Source organism: Osmia lignaria, chromosome 8 (assembly GCF_051020975.1).
Source record: "Osmia lignaria lignaria isolate PbOS001 chromosome 8, iyOsmLign1, whole genome shotgun sequence".
Classification (NCBI taxonomy): domain Eukaryota; kingdom Metazoa; phylum Arthropoda; class Insecta; order Hymenoptera; family Megachilidae; genus Osmia; species Osmia lignaria.
Window position 1 is genome coordinate 15,219,490 of NC_135039.1, and position 26,602 is coordinate 15,246,091.

The 26,602-nt window shown below is 38.7% G+C and overlaps 1 protein-coding gene across 6 annotated transcripts in view; it reads right to left on the reverse strand.

The window, feature by feature from the left end:
* twin (CCR4-NOT transcription complex subunit 6-like twin) overlaps nucleotides 1-26,602 on the reverse strand; it is a 240,557-nt gene that overhangs the window by 90,910 nt on the left and 123,045 nt on the right. Inside the window, exon 1 of one of the 6 annotated variants that reach the window (XM_034329478.2) lies at nucleotides 25,217-25,586. The exons of the other annotated variants lie outside the window; for them this stretch is intronic. The gene's annotated coding sequence lies outside the window, so the exon portion shown is untranslated. Of the gene's footprint in view, nucleotides 1-25,216; nucleotides 25,587-26,602 lie in introns of those variants that run through there. 6 annotated transcript variants of the gene reach the window in all.

Here is a 26,602-nt window from a genome sequence, read left to right on the forward strand (position 1 = left end):
AATTTTTAATTATCGTCGAATTGTAATAGGATAAATTTTTCATTTTTATACAAATGGTTAATTAATCAAAAAGGTCAGAAATTTGAATTCATTACTTTAATACGTGTTTGGCACAGTCAGCTCGCTAATAAGACTTCAAAGCTGAAAATCGATTTCGGAATACGACTTTGTCATGTAAATTTAATTAGCAACGATGGAAGACGACAAGCGGTAACCGTTAATTAACCAAGGAAGGAGCTCGTAGGTCGCGTGTTTAATAAATCGACCGAGTAACATCATAATTGCAGTGCTTTCCCTCCACCTTCGACATCAGCATCCGTGTAATTCCAGCCAGTTCGATTAAAACGTTCCTCCGTCCTTTTATTTTTCACCATGCGGCTAATGGTCCGAACGTTCGCAAAAATATCATCCTACGATCTCTGTTTCTTTTCTCGATCGCGTTGAATCACCAGCGAGAAACTAGGCGGAGCGAACAAGAAGAGATTCTAGAGTACGCCCACTGATATATGTACAACCGACGATTTGTTCGACTCGCGAGAAACGAAATTGCATCCCGATAAGCTTTCCGTATTGGGCGTCGAAAAGAAATGGCAATTAATAAGCCATTCGCTGGATTAGACGAAAAATTTCATTTCTAATTCTTACATCTCAGGTTTATCAAGCTTTTCGCTTCGCCGCATTAAGCGTTCCTAGTGAAATAATTAGCATGAGCTTGCGATCGAATGGCGGGGTCACGGAGGATCGTTTCGGTTCGGCGACCAGCAATCAGCGTGGATTCGAGGCCGATCGATAGACCGAGGGTTCGACGTGCAGGATTTACTACGGACCTGTCATAGTTCATAACGGTACGAAAGGAAGAAACATGATGGGTTTAGAGGCGAACCGAAGAATGCGGGAGAGACCGATCGGCTGAACGTTGACCGGAAGTGAAGCAGGAGAAAACGGAACGATAGTGTCAACGACAGATGCATCGCGATATGGATGCTTCTGCGATCCGCTCGCGTTACATTTCCTGACAGTTTATTACGTTGGACGACGGTGTACGGTCGGGAAATAAAGTTACGTATACTTCGGATGGAAGATATTTTTCTTTCATTTTTAAATTCGTCAAATTAATTCCATTTCTGGGGAAAATGATAGGAATTCTAATTACGGTTTCTAATTAATTCTTATGTATTATAGTACCTCTGCTGATATTACTAACACAATACACAGGTATAAACAATAAATTTTCCATCAAAGCTCGATTGGTCGGAGAATAATAGAGGAAATCAATTTACCGAGTAACGAGACTACGGCTACGTTCCGGTTAATATCCAACCGCTGTTAGACGTTCCTTAGAACTAAATAACCTCGTCCAGTCAACAGTTTCAATTTGGGTACAGAAACGATTAACTGTCCAGGGTGAAACGATGACCTGGCTCGTATACGTTCTTCTATAGGGTGTTCCATTTTAACCGTTTCAATTTTTGTTAAATTTTAGTGAAATAATGTAATTTATTCACACATTGCATTGGTATATAATGGATGAACTATGTATGTGAGAATTAAAAAAATTGATAAACAATAAAGTTTAATAAGGTAAATTCAATTATCACGTTGCAAGCAAAAGGACGATCATGTACCCAATCTGTTCGAGATCACGAACCCAGTATTTTTTAATTGGATAAAGAGAACAGGGACAAGTAGGCGGGGAATCGTTATTGATTTAATTGGCAAGAAATAATTAAATTCGGAATCGAAACGTTCATCGTTCACAGGATTATTAGATTATTAGAAAATTCAGCCTCTTTACTGATTTCATAATTTTACGTATTGGATGGTATATATTGCACGTCGAAAAAAATAAAAAGATAGCGAGAGTACCGAATCGAGTGAAGAAGTGCATTAACTAAAATTAACTAAAACTGGAGCAAATCGTTAAGGGGCTCTCAGATTTTTAATTAAATCCAACTGGCAATCGCTGATATCTTTCTATCCAATTCCAAGTCTAATATTTGCTTTTGTTAAAATTAAAATTATGAAAATAATTTATGTAATAGGCGCTGTAATAAAAATTATATTTATACTATTTGCAAATTGTAGATCTTGCAATGTATCGTAAACCTAAATCCAAGTCATCCATGAACTTTTCGATGCAGGTATTTTTAGGGAAAGAAAAGAATCACAGAGGGAAGGTGTTTCTTGAAGAACGATACGGTATGTCGTAATCCGCAGACGAAATGGTTGCTGCATTTGCCCGGTGAAATTGGTAGTACTGCGTGTACTTGATGGGTGCTTTCATTTTGATTACGATTCCGCGGTGTGTGCTTTACGATACCTCGCTCCAAAACAATGACTCTTTGAAGAGAATCACATGGCAGTCGCTTCATAAGACACCAAATATTTATTTGATATTGTTAATAATATAAAAATTTTTCTTAAAAAAACTAGAAAAATTAAATAATCAACTGATTTAATTTAAAAAAGAGAGCACCCACTGGTCTTTTTCTCCAATTTTATCTTGTGAATAATATTTGTTTTTTAAAAGCTGAAGTAAAAATACAAAATGCAACTAAATTTTTTTTTAAAGTAAGAAAATACTCTCAATTTGTAGCAGTCTTCTCAGCTCAAAAAAGAAGAAAACATAATCTCCGAAGGATTTACCCCAACTTTGACTGGTACCCTCATTTTCCCGTCAATTTTAAACCGTCTTTTACCGAACACTCGGCAAAAGATTCGCCACGTCCGAGAAACGGTGAGCATTAAGAGCGGTGTTACGAGGCCGGAAGCATTCGCCTCTCGAAGTGGGCGACAAGCCGGAGGCAGGGATTCGGTGAAAGGCAGCCGGGGAACAGGTACAATTTTCCTCGGCGACGAAGAGACGAATCTTCTTTTCAGCGAAAGTGGCGTTTCACAGAAGTTCCAGCAAGGATGAGGAGACAGCAGAGTATATAGCACACGGAAGACGCGACGACGGATCGAAGAAGAGGCTCTCTCCGCGGTCCGCGCGCCACTGACTAAGATTAAAATGTGTGTTCCTCGAATGCGTCGAGAGACGACTACTGGCGAGGTCGAGGCCTCCTCGTGAATCATTCTTGCTTGAAAGTTTCAAGTAGTATCCACCAACAGAACCATCCTCTATTTTGCAACTTTCATTCACTGGGAGTTAAATATTACATCGCTATTCAAAGATTTGGAACCTAGCTCTCTAACACCATTTAATAATGGCTATAAATCATTATTTATTTATTTCTCTTATTTTTCCTTTCTTATAATGTTAGAGGAAGAAGTTTTGAAGTGACTCTGATATCTACCGCTACCATTCTACGTATATAAGAATTCTGGTTTCCTTTTTATATTCCTCGATAAAAGCGTGTTCGCTATGGAATGGGATTTACGTAGCCGAGTACCGGAAGTCCGAACTTCGCTTCTTGTAACATCTGTCTCCAAAGGAGAAATCCCAGATCAGCCAGGGAAACTCAGATAAAGTATACTCGAGCGTATTTTGAATACTGTATACACGGAATACACGAGGTCCATGGAGACAACTTTAATTCCATCCAGTTGATTACTTTATTTGCATCATTTCTTTCGAGCTTATCTATTTTGTTAGTGGTAGCACTCGAAGGGAGGAATAATTTCATTAATTGTCAGTGATAAATAGGAAAATTGAAAAGTAGGAAAACAGAAAAATAAAAAATAGAGAAACTGAAATTGCCCTAGCGTGCACCGTTTGCCAATTAATTATTCAGCATGAAAGTAGTATAATATATCATCAGTCGAATGATTGATTTTTTTTTTTCCAAAGCTCGCTATTGATTAATAAGCAAAGAATTGGAATACCACGAGTGGGCATGGTCAGATTTAAACTTGTATCTAACGGTACTGTCGATCTACCTACACGCGATACACACCAGGGCCGAGTCATTTTACATTTACGGAAGCACAGGTTAACACGAGTGCACGGAAGAAGTCTCTTGTAACATGACCGAAAAAATGGGAAATCTACAAAGAGGGTATCAAGTTGATGCTGAACGTATGAAAAGACAGCGAGTGGAATTAATGTCTAACGGTAGCTAAGGTTAAACTTGGCAGAGGGTATTTATGTTCTCGCGATAAAAGCAAATTATGTTGGGAGACGAGGATGAATTAGTTGTTTGAATACTTGAATTTTCATACGTAATTAATAAATAAGGAAAATTATCTCGTTATCAGTGAAGCTCTTCAGGATTATTTCAAGAACCGATCGTCTAATTTCTATCAGACTCTATTTTATATTTAGAGCATACATTTTTTAAATAATTCTAGAATTACAGATTTTAAAAATATTATATTACACAGGACTCCCATTTTTGTTTTAAAATTTCAATTTCATGATTATAAATCCTACATTACAAGCTATTAAAATATTTAGAAAATCGTTCCTTTTAATACACTCTGTACATCGAATCAATCCCAGACAACGCGGTGATTCAGCTAGATTGTTGAGCAACAACAAACTTCCCTAATGCATTCCGTGTAACGATACGTGGTCTCGTGGCGCGGGGGACATTTACATGGGCAGATGAGTCTGGCACAAAGCGACGAGCGTTCCAGCTAGATTTAGAATAGATAATGCGAGCCACGATGAAGATCTCATCAGTTCCGCGTAATTACCTCCCACTCCTCGGCGAGTATACGAAAGGTTGTTAGACGTGGATGATAGTTGTCTTATCTACGGTTGTCTATCCACAGCTGTGTGCGATCCTTGTTTCCACAAGCAACCAATCCGAATTCAAATATTGGGAAATTTCTACCCGAATAAATTTACATACTATTCCCAAAGAATTTACATACTATACTAATTTTTGGAATCCCATTCGAACCCAAAGAAAATTCCCGATCCAAATTTTCGGGTACCGGAATATCCCTAGCGATTGACGTATTCTTGAAAAGTCACCATACAGGAAGCTATAAAATATGAAGATCTATCAATTCCCAAAGAAAATTTCCCGACCCAAATTTTCGTGTACCGGAATATCCCTAGCGATTGACGTATTCTTGAAAAGTCACCATACAGGAAGCTATAAAATATGAAGATCTATCAGCTAGCAAAAGCTCGTTTAAATATCATCTGAACACGTGGGGAGGTGAGCTTGTTAGATACGCACACCTGAAGCAGATCGTCTGCAAAGAAAAAGGAAAGAGACGGTCAGAGGGGGAGAGGAAGCGGTGGAAAGGGTTGAATGAATGAAACCATTCAGGCAACATGTTTATGCGCTCATCGCCGGCATACCGGTCGGCACGAGCAACAATCCGGAAAGCAGATGGCACAGCGAGAGGAATGGATTACACCAGTTGTTCGTACGATAATAATAAAGTGCATAATCTTGTAGAATAAATGGGAGGCGGCTGATACTGGTGCACGAGTAAACCGGCGTAATGACACTAGCCAGTTGCTGGAAGCGTGTACGAGATTTTAAACTATATCGCGTCATTTTGAGATTAGAGCCGGGAACGAGACGTTACGCCATTACATGCATCCAACGCGAGTCGCGGTCGATCAACCCTCTGCTAACTTGGAAGAAAAAATCGCGAGACGGATGAGCTTGAGCTTCCAATTTTAACTCGTTCCATGTTCGCTTCCCTGTACAACCTAATCAAAATTAATGCCCTCCTGCTCGACGCCGTTGCGTTTGACGCTCTGGAATTTCTTCGCGGAAATATGTCCATCATGACGTTCAATGGGACGAGTAAAACGACCCCAACTGGTTGAGAAAGTTGAACGCTTAGCGTTTTATTCATACATTTTACGGCAAATTTTGCTGATATTTTTTTTTAAATTTTGTATACCTAAGGGGGAAGTTAACCCTTCTTAAACAAAAATCCTAAGTGCAGATCATCGATGAATCAATTTATCGAATCAAAGAGACAATGAAAATAGAGCATAGAATCAGAACACCGGTTCCCATCCGTCGGGATATATTGTATATTTGACGGGGTTGGTTTATGACGCGTTTCGTTGTCCAATTAAAAGTTAGATATATCGGGCAGGAAGCGCAGGATGTCTCTGAGATAATCTAGCCCCGCGTAGACGATGGCAACGGTAGAACAGGTTTCGTTTTAACGAACCAACCGAGTCTAGCTACCATTCACAGCGAGCTTTCGACGGACCGGTGTAATAACTTCGGTTGCGCCTATGAATCCGTTTGTTAACTTCTAACAGCTACGAAGGGCATCATTTTCGTTATCGCAAATACATTGTAATAAATCAAGGGTTGCTACAGATTTATAGTACAATCTCTATGTGGTAAGATTTGCTTCGATACAGATGTAATTGAATTTTCAGTACATATAGATAAAAATAATACTAAATTTTACTGAAATATTTTTTTTCTCTAATGTATGAAAATTCTTGCTTCCTTTAAAAATGATTTGTAATAAAAGGGTTAAAAATTTATGAATTTATTTTAAATAAAAATTGAAGAAAAACCGAAGAGATTTCACTTACGTTAGATTCGTTTTGTCATTCCACCTGCGTCATGGGACTTTCATGTTTATGAAATGGCTGGTCGCACACGGGCGGAAGCTCAGAAATAACGTAAATCCTAGGCAGCGAAACGAGCCACAGTTGCAGAGGAGAATGCAAATCTTTCGATTCGCGAAGGCGAATCTCGTCGAGGCGGATAAGCGTGCGCGAGCCGAGGCGCACCCTCTTCTATCCCTTCGGGCGATATTGAAATCAAAACAACACTGTAAGCCTGGAATTATAGCCTTCGGTTCTACTCTTCCGTTTTCAGGCTTGTTGGAAAATTTTCTTTCCTTCCATCGACACGGGTAAGACATGCTTTTTATTGCGATTATAAGAAGCAACATTTGCATTTGATGCTGTATACAAGAAAAAAAAGGAGGCAAGGAAACTTAAGTCTTTAATGTACAGTGGGTTTCAAAAATATTTTCCACTTTTCATTGCACAATAATTTTTCTTTTTTAATTGAATCAAATAATTTGAATTCTTTTTCTTTTTTTAGAAATCTGATTGTAATACCTTGCCAAAACTCTGATTTCTCTTTCGAAGCATGCATCGCCCGATTTTCCAGCGAAAAATTCCGGCAAACGCGGCATCAAAAAAAGGAAGTCTGAAATAACGTCCGTTAATCAACGAGCCTAAACGGCACACCAACACGAACCTGCCTACACCGATTTTAGATTGCGAACGCGTGTATCGTGGCGAGACTCGTAAATCCGGCTGCACGGGAATCGCGCTTTTGTTACCTCTATCAGGCACGAACGATTTGACGTTCGTTGGCCGTTTTACTGATTAGCGGCCACCGGTTATCGACCCGTCGCAATCCAGGCCCGATTCGCGTCGATGCGCTTTATTTTTAGCTTTTCGTGGCCTGCTGAAATTGCACGGCGCGCGGCAATCGCGTTAATTAATCACGTTAATCGATAACGGTGTGTCTGCGCAGCTTGCACGCGACCGTCAATTTGATCGAGCCTAGCCCTACGATTTTCTAGGACATTAAGGTTCTTTTTCAAATTAAACTGGTTAATTATTTTCGCACCGAACCCCCTTGTCGTCTTATGACATCGTCCGGCTATCAGGTTTGATTATAGGTTAATAAAATTCAACCATAAACAATGACAGTTAACAACTCCCGTTGAAGATTGATGTCGGATTTCAGATCGTTTAATATGAAAATTCATTCGACGAAGAAGGTAAAGGGAACGCGTCAGTGCGGAGTGACAAATGGGTACACCGGTGACCCCCAATGAGCGTTTAAGAAACTCGTTAGAGTGCAAATCGCCGACAATCCAACGACGAGGTAGTAGTTGGAAAGTGGTTGGAAAAATCGCGAGGACGGCAGCTGTCAGTCGATGGAAAACGCGGAAGAAGCTTCAACAGCGAAAAAACGACGCTGATATTTGCGACAAGGAAGAGGATTTAACGTACCATTCACGTTTCATTTAACTTCTTAACCGTGCAATTATTTTTCGACCGACCAGCGAGATATCTAGTACTCTTTCTCTTCGAGACGATCAATTCGAACGTTTCCAGTTCACCGCCGATTCTACTCTTTTCGCGCGGAAATTGCATTCTACATCGGCGCCGATAATCTTCTCTTTTTTTCTTTCATATTTCTGAAAATCCCAACGATTTATTCAATAAGAACCGAAATAGATGGTAAAATTTTGTATTCAATGTATTCCGCTCCTCTTCAAATATTTTCCATTTATGACTCTGGCTATTACTTCGAACCGCTGGATATGATTGCGAACGACTTTCGAAAATTCTTCGGGTATTTCGAATTTTATTACCGAAAAATGGGAATAGGATTTCGATGAACTTAAACAATAAAATCCGTCCGCTTTTTCTTTCATTCTGAAATATGCAAAATAATGTTACGGATTGGTTGTTGAATATAATACAGTAAAACAGGAACAAAGAAGTCGGTGATCTCTCACGGAAAGCCAGAGATAGGACGCGCAAGAACACCGGTACCAACGATGTCTTCGTTACGATATCTGCCACTTAATTAACGGTCCCGTAAGGAACGCCGATAAACCCGAAGAGCTTAATTGCATCGTGTCTGCTTTACATGTGGAGAAAAAGTCGATGACCACGGTATTGAGACTACTGGCTGTCGAGCTAAGTGCATCATCGGCACGAGCGAGCGGGATTCGATGATAAAGTTTCAGATTTTTCTAATTATTCACCGTTAATCAATTAACGTAATAGAAATTGTAATTATTGCAACATTTGTTATCTTATAGATAAGGAGATTTTTATGTTCCAAGTCGGTAACGAAAACTTGAAGAATTTCCCAAAAAATCGCTGATTTCAAGATCCATCCTCCAGATAGAAGACCTAAAACCTTCCAACCAGAATCATAAGTTTCTTGATCCCGATGTCCTTTAAGGTTCGGATCGTTTCTTCACTAGACATCAAGAAAGAAGGGAAAAAAGGAGTCCCGAAGGAGTTATCAGATTAGGATCTTCCCCACGAAATGGCTCGCCTGGGGTTTGATCATCGAATCGAACACGAAGTCGTATACCTTCCCTTAAAGGACAAGCCTTTTTCGCAGTAACGAACGAATTCTTCTTTTATTCGACAGAAGGGTTTCAGTAGCGAGAGAGCAAAGGTAAAAGTGCAATTTCATCGGAGAACAAGTAGACTTCTGACAAGAGTAAAACTAACGATAGATCTTTTGATATCATTAGAAAATAAGTTACAAATACTTTGATTAAAAACTCTTCTTTACTTTTTCCATTATTTCCTATCTCTTTTCAAATTCCTCGTAAAATAATCATCGTTCGAAAGGGATTGAAACGCAGGTTAGTCAAAGGATGAACAGCGAGGACGACTTCATAGCTCGCGTGTACGGCTCAATGTAACCGGACTATGCCCTTAGAGAGCGAATAAGAAGGTAGGAGAGGCAGGATTGAAATGTATCTTGATCCTGGAAGTGGATTTACATAATTGCTTCGACTTGGCTGGGCTTTCTCCCGACAGGACCTTTCGCTGGATATAGGCTGTCCCACGCGATATTGGATTTCACAGCGCAACACGGAGATGGTCGGGAAGCTCGCGAAAAAAGGGCCACGTGCAATGGAAAGCGACTACGAGGGTCGATCGATCGATTCTACCAACGAGAAGTTGTTACGGTGAACCGTAGTTACCAATTGCTTATCTGTACACCTTCTGTCATGGTAATCTGTTACCATGTTGAACCATTAAAATTACATATAACTACTAATTATTAATTACTGACTATCGACTACTAATTAGTTACTACTGATTAATCAATTACTACTACTAACTTGCTAATTGATGACTATCGACTACTATCTACTATCATTCACCTTTTATCTTTTAATTATCTATTATCTATTATTTGGTAGTTAAAAGATAAAAGAAATTAATCACCAGACCGATTCCCATCAGCACCGGTTCGATTCTCACGGCCCGGTGAAAATCACCGCACGAAAGTGCACATGCAGTTTCTCTGTAATTATCAAATAACTAACCGCCTCACAGTAATGACAGTACACCAATGGAAAGATGCATATCGGGCCGTAGATAGAACCAACTGGTTCGAGCAAGAAACGCATTTTCTACTTTCTATCCAGCTCGGCGGAGTTTAATGGGAGCAAGGTTAAGGGTTATTCCGCTCGATAATACGTACACATTGCGTTTGGTCATTAATAGACGATCACGGTGCCTGGGGAAGCTTCGCTTCAGTCTACTTTATCGTGAATTATGAGCCCACGTGTTCAGCGATACCCGACATCGGCTATGCACCACGTGCATCAGCATCATTTACAGTGACAGTTCGTGTTTCCTCGTTTCGCTGCAGCTCATATTTATAACGTTGTTGGATCACAAAGGGAGCCTAATTTCAGCTACTCAAGGGTTGAGTTATCTCGGGTAGTTTCAGAATTCATTTCTGACCTAGTTCGAACGTATCCGTTCCCGAGTATTCGGCCCTAGAATTCGGGTCGTTATGGTAGCTAACGTTTTGTGTCAACGAATGAATTTCACACGTGTTTAGCCAGGCAGTTACAATTTAGCAGCGTTGTAATTAGAAGAGAATTCGTGCGTTACGTTTTCTCACATTCGCAGCTATCGAGCGAAATAACGAGGTAAGAAGGCGCGCCCTTCCCAACCTCTCCATTCTCTAATTATCGGGTCGTGAGAGCTGCTATTTAACTCTCCAACAAGCATCGTGGGATACTCATTGTCTCTTCGATTCAACAAACATTAACCTTAATTGTATGAGCTATTTCATTCGTTACATTAAATTCTTTCGAAAAAAATTATCCCCCTTTCTAGAGAAATTGGGTCAACGAGCTGAAGAATAATTCGACTCCAAAAAATAATTTAAATAATTTTTTAAAATACATCAAATCACACCCAGTGATCAGGATATCATTATAGAATTTTAATAGCATCGATGATATCTCAAAATTATTACAATGGACTCTTCCTATACATCCGAAACAACAGAAGAAACACGGTTTCACGCCAGCAGACGCGCATCGAAGAAAACGCAGAAAATTTATTAACGATAAGAGATAGCAATAGGCGTAGCCGCGGCAGCGAATCGTGGAGAAGTAAAAAGATCGGACAGCTTCTCGAGAGACCTGCCGCTCGATATCGACGGTTAGGATGGCGATCAAGACGCGAGGTGTAATTATTATAAATATAAGAAGGCGCTAGCTGAGTTATTGCAGCTGCTCGCCTTTGTCGTGACTAATAATGCCGCCGCCGTGCATCGCCGACCAACCGGATAATTTATCAGGCACCGTTCGCCCTTCGAGAGATCCATGATCGCCGATCACTCGGGAAAATGATCATTTTGCACTCTCGGATGGCGGACCATGGAGAGAGTCCCAAAACGATGGACGAAAAAGAGGGTTTCAAAGGCTAATCAGCTGTTCCCTCAGAAAACTATAATTGTACAGCACCGAGCATGGAGCCACTAGTCATCCGCTTTTCTTTTATTTATCGAATATTAAAAAATTTAATGCAAATTATGCTCCTTTCCCCACAATGCAATTTTTCTCAAGGAAGCCCACCGTGCTCGAAACTGTACATAAATATGGCACCTGAAGGCCGTTCCCAGCAACAGTTCGCGACTAGAAAAAATTAAAATGGTTACAAAGATGCCCCGTGATCAACACGGAAACGCTCGAGGCTGTTTGTTCGGTTACGATTGATTCGGCACGTTCCGTGGCGTGCACCAGGCCCCGCTTAAATCTTTCCGCACGATTCCGCTGTTTGCTCGAGCGTGCATGGGCGTTGCGATCGTTTAAGAGCGTGGCGATTCCGTTGTATAAGAGAAAGATTGTTTTGTTCGAAAGCCACAAAAAGAAACAATACCATAGTGTCAATCGAAGTACTTAAAGAGCATACGATTGTCGTCGTGAAAAAAATTTGTATTCTGCACTTTTAATACCATTTTGACATCACGAAGCTGATAATCGGCTAATATTTTTAACTTTGACAAATTTTATTTTTATTAAATTTTAAGCAATACGAGTGTTTTTAATGAAATAAATCAAAGAATTTTTAATAACAGGTGATTAAGATTTTTGGGCCCCCAATCAAGGTGTTAAATTAACTATCTAAAATATTATTGTTAATCATAATTTCGAAAGACGATCGTTACCTGTATAGAGGAAATTTTCTTCTATATTGGTCAATTGGAAAACGCCAAGATCGAACGCAATCCCTGAGTCGATCGGGAGTAAAGCAAGATGGGGAATATTTACCGCTGACAAATATCTAATAACATGAAACCCACGTATACCGAAAGCTTGCAATATCGATAGATTTTGCAGTTCACACGTACCGGCTACACTCCGCCACGATAGAATATATCCGAAGTTATTTGAACGTCTCCGGTTGCCTGCAGCAAAATCAATATCAAATATTTAGGTAGCTGTGTATTCGTCCTTTTCGAACTCCCCCTGCGCGAGATGCACGCGGTAAAATGTAATTCGTTGCACCGTGCAACAACGAGAAGAATTAAAAAGATAGAAGAAAAAGGGAACACATGGATGGTAGAAGAATATCTGTGCTGTGGAAATCCAATAGATGATTTTCCCAGTCAAATATTTTGATTTTAAAAATAATATAAATATGCAAGAAATAAATATTTTTCTTATCACGTTATCGATGAAGAGTTCTATATTCTTCTATAATCTTTCAGTTTAAATAAAAAAGGCTGTGATATAGTTTCGCACCATTTCAATATTTCAATATTGCATCTAAATTTAATTTGTTATCACGTAACTGTCACGTTTCAGCATACACATACTGTTAAGGGATTAAATATTATTTCACAAAGCGCTGACACACGATATTATTAAGCCGGTCTGTGTAAGTTACGCAATAGATATTGAATAATTTCCTGCAGAGCAGCAACCGATTCACCTAACGATCTAAAATCAATACCGTTACGAGGGAACGTTCTGTACAGTCGTTGTCATCAGTTAGGATCATTTGTCGCGTATTGCAGATCGACTGGAAACCGGTGCGTTACTAATGCAGCTTCCATTATTTTAAACATTCCTAGCTAGTGGCCTGTGGTGATGGCTAACGCACGGAAATTGACGTTTACCGCTCGTCAGATCGGCGAATTTATTCGTCGGCCGCATTAGCGATCAATTCATCGCGATAGCTGCCGCGTTGCACCCGGCAATCGATCGATTACTTCTGATCCACATTGGATAGAAAAATTGTTTGAAAATTTTTAGGAAATCTGTCACGATTCGACGATGGAAGAATAGAGGTTCATTTCAAAAAATTATATATTTCTCCACGAAATATTATTGTAAAAAATATTTTCAAAAACCTTACGATTCGGCAGAATTCATTTCTGCAACAGGAAATGCAGATATGATGGAAGAAGATGGTTGTAATTGAAATTCTATTCGTGGAAATGACGAAACATGTGGGACAAGGGCAGATTTCGTTTTGCACCGACGGTAATTTGCCTAATACCGTCGCTTGCAAAATGAATTTCCGAGAATCGAGATTCATCTGACGAGAATGTCACTTAGTGCTTACGAACACACTGTGTTGCCAAGCTAACATGGGTAGCAATGTTTATAATTGGAGGGGTAAACGTAGAAATTTCTGAATACCCTGCAAAATTTGCTAATTTCTGAAATCCGAAAGGTAGAAACGAGGATATGATGAATCTACTGAATCAACACCTCTACTGAACAAATGAAGAATTTTTGGATTATTCGAATGTAAAAATAATGGCATGGCAGTATGAAAATTATTGCAACTACAAACTTCAAAAATATTTACAAAAGATATTAGAAATGATGTTGAAAATTATTAATATTGAAAGTTAAAATACTGAAAATTTGCAATATGACGCAGAATAAAATTTATTTAAAAATTGCAAAAGTTTCATAGTATACTATTTTATGCAATACATTGGCAACAGGCTACAATAAAAGCTTAACTTGCAATTTTTACATTAAATGTTTCACAAAATAAAAAAAATAAAAAATTCTTTTGTAAACTAAATATTCGCCAGGGTTGTTGAATAACAGGCACTGTTGCATTCTGAATCGTTGTTTCATTGCAATGGTTCTCTGTGTTGCTGATTTTAAATTCGATACCGTAGGCAGTATTTGCGCGCCACTTGTCTGCGATAATTAACACGTAATGAAATTTTAAAGAGAGAGGGTAATTCGTTCGTCTGTAGTTGTTTTATTTAAATTAATTAAACACGGCTACAATGTACCTGGGATGTACAGATTTGCCTGTTTTAATTTATTATGAAAAACGTACTTAAAGCGAAATTTATTCTACAGCAAAAATTAGTATAATAATAAAATTATTATTATCAATGATTATTATCAACCAAAGCTTTATACAGAAAATTAAATTAAAACACGGCCTCTCTCCATGGTCCGCGTGGACGTCTGTCAATAATTAGAAAAACCGTGGAAAAGTAAAGAGAAAACATTGGATTATCTTTCGGGTCTCATACCGTGCCGAGAACAGAGCACAATGGTTATTGATCAGGTCAGCAGAGTACTAAGCAAAAGAGAATTATGAGAAGCCGGGTCTCTTTTTATCCCCTAAGTATGACCAAGCTCAGCTTACAAGGCAATTGACAACGAAAGGAGCCGAGTGTGCGTCATGGACCACGAGCTTCATCCTCTTATGACCACGTCGCCATTATTCTATCACCGACGTCAGAGAACTTCAAATCGTATTCTAGTGATAAGTGCATTGTAGAAGATCCCCGGTGTTACTTTCGAGACAAAAGGAATCAGAAGGAAGGTCCCTGTAAATTTCATTAGAGGCGATTTTGTCGTCTACGCTTCTCTGTCACTTCATTATGGCCAGCCTTCATTTTAAACGCTTATTACCTTTTTCCAGCAAAATATTGAAGTTATGGAAAGTTTGGTACGTTAGGGTACGTTCCCACGTGACAGAAATATTTTAAATAATATTAAAATTGCACTAACAATATTGAATAATTGAACTGAAGCACGATGTCTGACTATATATGGGGTTTTCTACTGTGACAATCAAGATATTAAACTCGTGACATGAAATACAATGTCAATGACAACGTAATTAGTGATTCTCAGGATGGCAAAAGACATAACATTTCGTATCATGATAATTTACTGTCCTATGAAAGCGTACCATAAGTATATTTCAGATTTCAGTAGTACAAGTCAACAATATGTCAGACGCGCGCTTTATGCTTTGAAATAACATGTGTACTGGCTGTATTTTTTGTCAACCATGAATAAAATTGTATCTATTGTTGGTCGTAATTAATAGTTACCCATTTTGTACTAAGAAAATTAATAAATAATATATATTCATTTTCAGTAAAGTTTGAAGGAACTGCTGGAAACTGCAGAGTACATAAGAGGTAACTTTAAAAGCAGTTTTCTCGAAAAGTATAAAAGATACTAAAGGTACTTTTACAGGTATATGTTAAGTGAACTTTTACCTATAATTTAAAATTTAAAGATGTTAGGAAAGAGGCAAAATGGCGACGAGGGACTCTGAATTGTAAAGCCCTGCTAGAGATACGTTTATGATACAAGCCATAAAAACTTTAGTTACAGTTTGAAATAAAAATGGTTAACATTACTAATATATACATTAAATTTACTATGTTATCTATAAAAATACTTTCTTTATTTTTCAGGAAAATTGCTGTTAAAGTTACTTATCATTTTGAGGTCTCCAAAGTAAAATTCCAAACTGACTAACACAAGTGTAATTTCATATTATCAAATAATAATCTGATACTATTGATCAAATATTAGTCCTAATAAAAGGAAACGAAGAAAAGTTTCGTAAAAATTTTGTAATTCCGTCTTCGTTCGAAGGATTCCAACTAAATTTGTTGTGCAGACTAGTAACAAACAGTTGGTGTGCCCTGAAGCAAAAGAAGCAATTACGTAGTTTTGATAACAAGGTATATTGTGAGAAGAAACTTGACCTTCGGTCCCAAGCGTCAGTTCCAGAACGATGGAGGCGAGGACAAAGTTCCGAAAACTAAGTTAATATCGGCTCTACAAGGGACGACATCTGCTGGAAAATCCAGACGTAGTTCGTAACGAGTACGTGGATAAAGGATTACTTAACAATTCGACGTGACAAAGTTAAACTAGTTCTGTAATTGCCAGATCGCGTGCAACCTTCCTCGACGTTTCACCAGCATCAGAGGACGCTCAGATCCAACTTATCAGATTACACGATTACACGTTCAATCTGTTGTATTAATGAATCTTCCTCGAACGTTCAATGTTTCCATGCTATTCTGCTGTTCAGATATATCAAAATGTCTATTTAATTGCTTCGTTGTTCAGGGGGAATAAAAATAATGTAATTTCATTTGGTAATAAAATGGTCAATCGTATGATTTAATCAAAACATCATCATTCTATGTGATTTCATTAAATATTCATTTCAGATTCAATGGAAAAATGTCTATGAAAGGAAATAAAGCTAACCAGAATTTCAAAACGAATTTATTGAATATAAGAATTCAAACCTCTAAATTAAATTTTTAATTAATTCCACGAATTTTGCGAATATAATGAAGCGACGACATGGTTCCGTTAACTATAATTAAAATCAAAAACTGCAAACGCGAAATTGAATTTTATAAAATCAGAGATCAAACTGACAGAGCCTGAATTAAAAGCATATACAAAAATATATCAAAACAATTTTAATACTGCATATCGTAATTAATTATCTCCCTTAAAATGATTTAATTCTTTAATGATTTTTAACAAAAAATGTCTGCCAGAACCTACATGTTCCATTTACAATCCAACATTTCTAATTTGATAGCATTATTAAAATACGGAAAACTCGGACTGTTCCTTTTCATTAATTAAAACAGTTCCGACAAACCTACAATGTATGCACGCTTACATGAATATTATTTGTTTTATAAAACTTTAAAAAGGCGTATGAAATTTTAAATTACCACAGGAAAAGGCGTAGAAAGGAAATACTGCATCATAACAATGTAATAACGAATTTGAATTACGAGATCTGATAATCTCCATTTTAGAGAATGTATAATGAATAGATACGAAAAATGGTTGCAATTTTTATTTGCAACTGTTTTGAACACTGAAGAAAAGATGATAATGAAACGTCTTAGGTTCGTTATTTCGTTAGAATGCCAAGAAAATAATTGAATATCTGTCGACGTATCAAACGAAGGAAGATACCTGGTAGGTTGGCTGGCTGGCTGTTAATCAGCAGCGCGTGCGCGCCGATTCCGCGGATAAAGTAACGAGCACGCAAAGCTAATTAGAGAATCCCCATTGACGGCTGACAGAGCACAGACACTCTCGCCTCCCGCCTATCGCCACTCGACGTTCCCATTTCCGTTATACCTGGCGTGTACACCAGCCTCGGTATACGCATCGGTACGGCGTAATGAACAAGCATGTCGCGAGTGCAGTAACAGCGACAACGAATGCCCAGACACCACCGACGACGCCACAGAAGAGGTGTACACGCGGTTGCTCCCTGTAGATCTGTATCTCACTAAACCGGTACACTGACCTACACCGCTCGACAAAATGACAAGACATCCTCTATCCTACCTTACTAAACACTGTTAGATTCCCGATATTTAATAAATATTTTATTAAATTTTGGTACACGGAAATTTTACAAAGAACACTCAGGCTAGTTTTCTACTGCTTTTCTATCGGTCTCTCTACTTTGTGCTCACGTTAAAATCTAAACTGAAGGGAAAAATGTTCTGTATTTAAAAGGTCGGGAATTTGGAATTGAAAGTGGTGGGAATGAGGATTAGGACCAATAGGAATCGTTGGAAATTGGTAAGGTTCGAAGGGTCAAGCGAGTGATTCAAGGATGGTGAGTAAGGATTTCAAGGTTCGGATGTGTAACTGTAAATAGAAGATAGTATGGCTGGAGACAGATTTTAGATTTCACTTATCCTAACTTAAATACGAAAAGTTAAAAATATTTGCTTAACCTATGAGGTATCCAACAACACCAAGGAACATCGATACATCGAAATAATAATGTACCTTAAAAATTTCTTATAGGGTTATCTATATTCGAATGATACGATATGGGTCTAAGAAGACACAGTTTATGTAACTATTTCGGCTAGTGTTAATCGACTAGTCGGAAAGCGCGGTTTCACGGCCTCTCTCTGACAGGAGGCTGGATCGCGTCCAAGCCAGCAGGAATTGGAGAGTTTGCTTTCTCACAATGCCGTCTGTGGAGTCACATTATGCAAAGCATTCCATTCCAGGAAGGCCATAGAATCCAGGCGAACTCGACACCTAACTATTCGTATCCCTCGCGGCAACGACAACCATGACGATAGCGACTTCGATCATTCTATCCGCCTCCTCGTTGTTGTCTTCCTCATCGTTTCATATTTCCATCCCTTTTACCCTATCGCGGTATCGCGCTTCCGATTGCCACCGTCAACGTAATCACCCAGGCCTTTATCTATGTCGTTTTCACGAACGTCTCTTCCGTTGACAGTGGCCTGAAACCCGGCTGTCGGTCTCGTCACTGGCCTATCGAGAATTCTCATCGCTTTTCGACATCGTTCCGCATCTCTTTCACCCTCGTGTTCCTGGTATACCGGCCTATCAGATACCTAAATGATTATCGTTTCCATTTAACGTCGCCGTTTCACGCTGTTCCGTGCCGCGCGCCGTTATTACCGGCGAATTGAACAATTTCAGAAGCTGATTTAATCTCTTCCACTCGGGGAAAAATTAGTACGATGAATTTTAAGTAATTGTGCAATTACCATGGCACAAAAGAGCCATTTTTATAATTAGAGGGAATAACGAAAATATAAAATGCGACACACAAATGATGTGTAATTTTTTTAACTACACACAAAATAGTATTCTAATAGTATTTGAAGAGAAAAATTCAAAAGTACAAGTTTTAATTTGAGAGTTTAAATTGGTTTCTACTCATAATTCGACCAATTAGCAAAAAGATTATAGTAATTATAATTTAAGAGTTATTCACTGAATTATTGTTCAAAGCCATCCCTACTTTTTCACCCTCTCTTAATTAATATTCTATTTCCTCGAAATTTTAATTTCAGCTCGGAGTCATTTAGATGGACCTCGTTAACCTCTCTAAACACTAAGCGGTTTTGCGTTCAATAGTGATAGGGAATCTAGAAAATGTATCGTCTTCGATAAGCGAGCAGCTGATAAGCGTGTTCGCCTTATCGGTCGCAGCTTATTCATGTACACTCGGATAATACGTACGTGTTGCGTATGCATAATGCCTTTAATTAGTTTACATTGTTACTGTTGCGCATAATAAATAAACCGACCGATCGTAATCGCCATTACGGATGTGCTCTTACGTTTTGCTATTCTAAACGCGTTGTTAAGAGTTTAGAGAGTAACCAATGCACGTGTTGCAGTATTTTCTTCACTGATGGCTCGGGTCAGAATTAATTTTCGGGGTCTCGTAATGAATGAGAGCCTTAAATTCAGTTTTAGATGTTCGTTGATTGATAAATTAGTAGCCCATAAACGAAACCACCGACGATCGTGAAAGGATATCTTTCGTCGGCTAACGGATTATAATTGTTTAATCACTGACAGCCGTGTAAAGAGTTCACGCGGCCTATTTACATTCCTAAGGCGAATACTTCATTGGAAAGAGTAACGGTGTGGTCAGGTTGGCTTAGGCCGACTATTCCACGAATAATGATAATAATTCAATTGTGGATTTTTCGACGGTCGGATCGTTTGAGAAATTACCGAGTATCGTGGAAGTATCAGTTGCATTCGCAAACGTTTCTAGGGTAAACGTGGCTGTCCACTTACATTAACGGTACATCGTGGATGAAAACGCGTACAATTACAAGCTGTCGTTGTTTTAACAGCTGATTTAACACCCACGCTCGTTACCACCGTTTGGATAGAAATGTATGAAATTTTATTAATAAAGAATCTAATGATAACTGATTTATCCAAGTTTCTGTAATTTTCATTCTTTATAATTTTTTTCTATCGAAATCCTATTATGCAACATATATGCAACATATGCACTGCATCTGTTTAGAGTGAAGGGAAATAAAGAAGGCCAAGGAATCATTTCGATTCCAATATTCGAAGGGAATTCGAAGAGAACAACAGATTTCACCGGGGAACGGAAATTCTCATTTTAAAACTGCGAAGCTCTGCGTCTTTTGTCTGAATTTCTAAGCTGGGACTGAGAAGTTTACCGAAAATTGCAGCTAAGAAGATTGTACCTTTTAAACGAAATATTCTTCAAACGTTAATATTCCTGGATATTATTCAATCAAAAATTGGCACTATAATGATTCCAACGTCCTAATCCATAATCAGTTGGTGACACGACACGCTAGGGTAGACCGGATAAAAAGAAAAGTGAAGATAAAGAAGAGTCTTCTGTTAGGTTTCTGACTGGTTGCAAACGTCACACAGCTATGGACGTAGATAATGGTGCTTGTATGTATAAAATTGCAGGCGTCATTACGAGGAAGCCTCTATGTGCATGCGAACAGCTTGCAACTGCACTAATGATGCAGTGGACACGTGTTAGCCTCCCACGTTTCGAATGTCATGCACCCCTTATTGAGAATAGAAATACAAGTCTAACTAGCGCCACTGTTCTTCATGTATGGTCAATGATTTCTGAAGAAGTTCGTTTTCCTTGTTTAATCACTATGAAATCTTTTTATTCAACTGAATTATTATTATTCAGTAAATAATAAGCGTTGAGTACTAATTAATCGATAACTAATTAACGAACAATGAATAATAAGTAATAAAGGGTAATGAGTTTCGAGTAATGATAAGTACTAAGACGTCTTTTCCAATACATCAATTCATTGATGAAAAATGGGTCGAGATTAACAGCAAACACAGCAACACAGGATTGTTTAATGGAAGCTTTTAAGTTTCGTCGTTCCAATTGCACGAATGGATAATAACGCGAGTCCCGTTTGTTACCGTGACGAGCGAAGCATCAATTTACCGGATTAAAAGTTTCACGAGAATATCGATAATGTAGCGATTCAATTACAATGACGTGGCGTGGGTGAAATGAAAGCGAGCGAATCGGTAAGCAAGCCTTTCGTACGAGTGCTCGTTAAATCTTAAGCATCGCTCCATTGAACCGATCGCTTTTTCTCCACGCTCGATGAACTCGCTGATATTAGTACATCTATTGATTTCGTCCAAAAATGACGTATCAACCTAATTTTTCTTCTTCTGTTTGAACTGAAAGGGTTAACAATGACCTATCGCTATAATAATTAAAAATCTGTATACAAATCATCAACGACACAATTCGTGGCAAACGTCTGAAAAGCTATCTCTCCAAGGAATCTCGCGAGTGTGCAAAGGATCGTCTATCATAAAATCTTCCATCAGACAATACCGATCACTGCGTTCCGCGCAAACTGCCACGATCAAAGAGCGAGCGCGAATGATGGAGCAGAAACGTCGTACCATCGGTGACTATAGGTCAACGACCCGATTCCAGCGGCCGCTTTCCCTCGAAAGGACCCTTTTCGACGATCGAAAGAAGGCGACGTTCCACCAGCCGAGTCATTGTCGGCATTGTCGACGAGGAATATCGACGACAGAGACCCGGAGTGAACGATAGAAGAAGCGATCGCATAATATCTATTGAAAACGGATCATCGTTCTTCCCTTTATGCGGCCTCCTCCTACCCCTTCTGTCACCTCCGTTCCCCTCTCGCCAATCATTTCCTTGCGTCGATAAGTCGCAGGTATTGGAATCACGGCAAGGCTAGGAAGAGGATAATGGGGCCCAGTGTATTTACCTGTTGAAGTGGGCACGTGGATCGACAGAATGAAGAGTAGGTTCATTGTCTGCATGGAGGTACCTCGACGCGTAAGGACACACCGGTGCCACCTTGTCTACACTACCGACAACCGACCACTTCCTCTACCAGAAGAATCAACGATTACGTTTTTCCCCTAACCTGATATATAGGATGTTTCAGAAATCGTTAATAGGGAGTTCTATCTATCAGTCGTGTACCTAGGAAATTTTCGAAGAGGGTAAACCTATGAATTTCTATATACTTGTTACAGAAACGAAACAGGACTTAATGTTCTCGAAAGTTATCGTCGATCGGCTGACAAGGCGGTTCGAATGCTTTTAACCAAATTGGGACTGGCGCGTGCTACTTCGCGCAACGAGGAGGGGGAACGTGTAGCAGGTTGTGCTGGATAACAGAAAACTCGGACGAGGGCATGTGCGTTTTACCTTAGGTGATCCGAAGACGCCCTACTCTGCACGGAAGATACTGTTAAGCATGATAAAAACGACTGGCATGTAAGAGACGGGAACCGAATGCGAGTGGGCTGCGGTTGTACCAGCAACCGCTTTCGACGTCGCTGGCTGACAGAAGGGGGCAAAAACTGTGGCGACAAACGTAGCAGGTGAAGCCGTGCGACTATCTCCTAGCTGGCTTCTGGATTTTCTGTGTCTACCCGAGTAATTGCCAGCGGAAGAATAGCTCTCATTCCGGTTCGTGTTCGTTGCTTTCTTAATTGAAAAGAATTCAACCGGTTTCTGTGTTAATTTCAACGCGAAGACAAGCCGATTGAGAATTTCCGGGTACCCGCGCGAATCGAACCCCTTAATCGTCGATCGCTATGGAATTAAAGTATCAATCAATCAGACAAATCTTCGAGAACACTGGAAGTAACGTAATTCAGAGGCAACGAGGATAGCAATTAATTAATCAGCCATAACAATCGACCGAGGGACATATAATCGACGTTCCTCCGTTATAGGAACGACGCTGATACAGGCTTAATTAATTAATCAATTAATTACGCAATTCCATCCGGCTGGATCGATCGATCAGTCAATTAATTAGAAGCTCGTTACGCCGTTTCGAAGGATCCTTTCTTCGGGGATAAGGGGGCACATGTCTGCCCGTGCCGACCCGTTAGTCTAGGTCGTCGTTAAAGAAAAACGATCGCGTCGAACGAGAGGCAGGTCGCCATCAAGGCTAGCACAGGTAATTAGTCTAGGTTCAGATACGGTTGATAACAATTTTAAAGACACTCGATAAAACGATAGATCCATAAGTTTGGTGCATTAAAAATAAAGTGGAATGCAGTTGACTTCAATGGAACCGTTCGACGAGACTGCAAGTTGAATGCAGTTACGCGTTCTTTAATCGTTTTAAGCTTAGAAAAGTTTCATGGGAACGAGAGCTTCGTTGCTAGCTTTTCGCGCCAAAGGAAGGCGTTCGAGTACGCGTAATTTCGAGAGTTCTGCAGCCAACACAAGCTTCAACGAAGGATACGGTTAACTCGACAAGCTTGGCCAAGAGAATCAGATTACTGTCTGGGTCGGGGTTACTGAATGCAATTATCCTACGATTAGCAAGCCCTCCAGTAGTTCTGACCGCTATTAGAATCTTCTAGGAAACAGTTCGCGAACTACTTTACAAACTTGATCAACACCCACGATTCGAAAGCGACTCGACCTCTTTTGAAATACGGTTACTTGCAAAATTGACAAAATGTTTAAATATATAATTCCCTCTAAATAGATAAATATAAAAAGCAAATGTTTCTTTTATTAAATAACAAATGATTATTTTCACCCATGTAAATAAATGAACTGATCCTAGAAGCGGAACACCATGGCAAGAAACACGTACGATGGAGATGATCCATCGATGAAAACTATTAAAATGGTTTTAATTAATCAATGCAGCACATTAAAGTGGTACGCGATCGTTGCAAAAGAACTCAATGGATACTGGCTACACACAAGCGCAGCATCGAGCAAGGAAGTGTAATGAGCGAATACGCCAATTAAAACGGCGCCGTAATTAAATGACTGATCGATGATGGGATTAATGTAATTACGACAAAGTAACGTTGCACCGAACAGCATAATCAATAGACACTCACTAATGACATCAACGAGAGTCGATTATGTGCTGTACGTCGTTCTATTCATTTAATCCGTCATTAAACGGACGCAATGTAAAAGGACATTGGAGATAATTAGAAAATAATGGAACTGTAACGTTGAATATCGCGAAATTCCAGTTTATTTTTTGAATGATTTATCGCAATCAGTCTTTTGTCAAATATTCGAATTTGTTATTTATTGATCGAATATTGGAGGAGGAAGTAAATTAATTTATCTTTGACGATCATCTATTTGATGATTTTCCATTGTATAATTTGTCTCGTTTAATCCTTGGACAGCGGACCATGGAGAGAGCCATAATTTTAATTTAATTTTCTAAATTTTACACTGTTACTTTAAAAAAGGTTCTTCCAGTATTAATTAAATATAATTAATATATCAATTAAATGTTTTGTAAGTTTGGGTTACGATTGGGGCTCCGCTGTTCAAGGGTTAAATCAGTAATCAACACCAAAAGCATGATTTGGAATCAGAAGTGAAATAATTAGTACTTAATTTATTAAATAACTCTTCTAACTTTTATCAGTGACTGCATAATAAGATAGCTCGAGATTAAACAGCGAAACAGATATTGGAAATTGGCATTATAATAACTTACCGGTTAATGGTAAGGTAGAGAATCAGTGGAGAGTGAATCAAAACAAGGTTTACCAGTATCACCTTACCTGAAACAGAGCAATAAAATAGAATGTTAATAAAGAGAAATTTAATATTTACAGAAAATATTTCTTTATATACTGTTCATAGAAATTTCTTTTGTAACACGAATACAGCCTGCACGTGACGTCACTTTGGAATTCCTAACCTTACTCCAAACGCATAAATAATTTTCATACACGCTAGACGTTCAAACACTATACGAAGCACATAAAATAAATCGTATGAGCTATGCTTAAAAACAAGCTAATAAATTCTAAACACGAACTACACAGATTAATTAATTAATATGCGGAATAGCACGCGTTGCAAACACCCACATACATTTCGAATTTTTCTCACTTACTCGGTACAGTAATTTCCGTTTAAGTATTCTGTATGTGTATAACCATTTAACCAAATGAAATATGTAAACATTTATCTACAAAGGTCTTTTAGCATGCCTAAGTTAACTCCATTACAAATAAAGAAGACATTGTAATTTGCAAAAATCACAACGCAATTGAAACCTCATGACATGATTCTCAATACAAGTTTCAAGCCTACTAACCGTAACGCGAAAATGAATTATTCTCGAACAAATACCTTATGTATCTTCCAGTATCGCCAGACCGATCGCCTTCATCAACGATTCCCGAAGAATTCGATGGAACTGGAGTGACTAGGAGAGATGTCCAACACAACACTACAAGACTATTGTCCTTCTCGCTTCGCAAATGCTACACGCTCCATCGTACACAAACCGTATCGACGCCACCGGCACGCACTACTGTTTACCTTTGCATTAGCGATCCGCCCATAACGCGCACAATTTATCTCTTAAATATAACGTTACTTTCGATAATACAGATGTTTATTATTTACACACCCTAATTCGTTTACTAGCAACTGAAACATTCGCACTACATACTTCTCGTCCGTATCACTTTCCTTTTTCGTACCGACGCTATTATTCGGAACTATTCGACCGTGTTCGGGCGACTTCGTCCTTCCTCGTAAGAGGTTCGTTCTGATTCGTCCACGCGATCCCGCGCGCAATTCGAAAGGTATTCCCGTATGTAAAAAAATATAAGACAGATTCTACTTGTTTTTTTAAATAGAAGAAGGTAATATATAACCTGGATGTTTTTGGAATACATTTCTTGATATAAATAATACTTTTCTACTATTTTAATTATAGAAAGTATCATTTTCTCAATATTAAAATTTTTATATTTGATTCATATTATGAATATTCGTTCTTTCATTACAGCTACAAACGCTTAACACGTTGAAACAAAACGACACGGCGTGAATTTACACGACGAAACACGACGCGATAGAAACTGTACGGGCTCGTGGTTGTACTTGCACGGTACTTACGATAAGCCAGGGGAGAAACTACGTTTAGATACGCGAAAAAGCTTTTTAATAGCGATATCTGTGCACCTTGGAACGTCATACTGCTAGCGAGCGTATGCGGTACGCAACAGTAATCTGGTGTGCAAAGGAAAGCACCAGGAGTGTTCCGATTTTGTAAAGACACGCGAAGATTTATGCCACGGAAATGGATACCAGGGCTGCAATAAATCTCCGTTGCGATGTTGAAACAACGCGCACTTTGTTGTTTTATCTGTATGATTTCAGACTTAACGTGACATATAGGGAGTTACAAAAATTACGAGCGCCGTAAAACTTAAAAATAAATTGAAAAATTTTTCATCATTTGATATTATCTAAGTATGAATGCGAATATAAATTCTGTAGAATATGAAATTCTTGTATTTCTTGTCTTTTTCAATGATAAATTGATAAAAATGAAAACATGAAATACAAAACCCTGATCTAATGGTAAGGGTACCTTAGGTTTTTAAACAAGAATTAATTTCCCTAATTAATAAAACCTTAATAAATTAATTTTATATTAAAAGCTTTCAGCTTTTTACACGTCGTCTATCGTTTTTCTAACGACTCCTCGTATCTCACACCCTA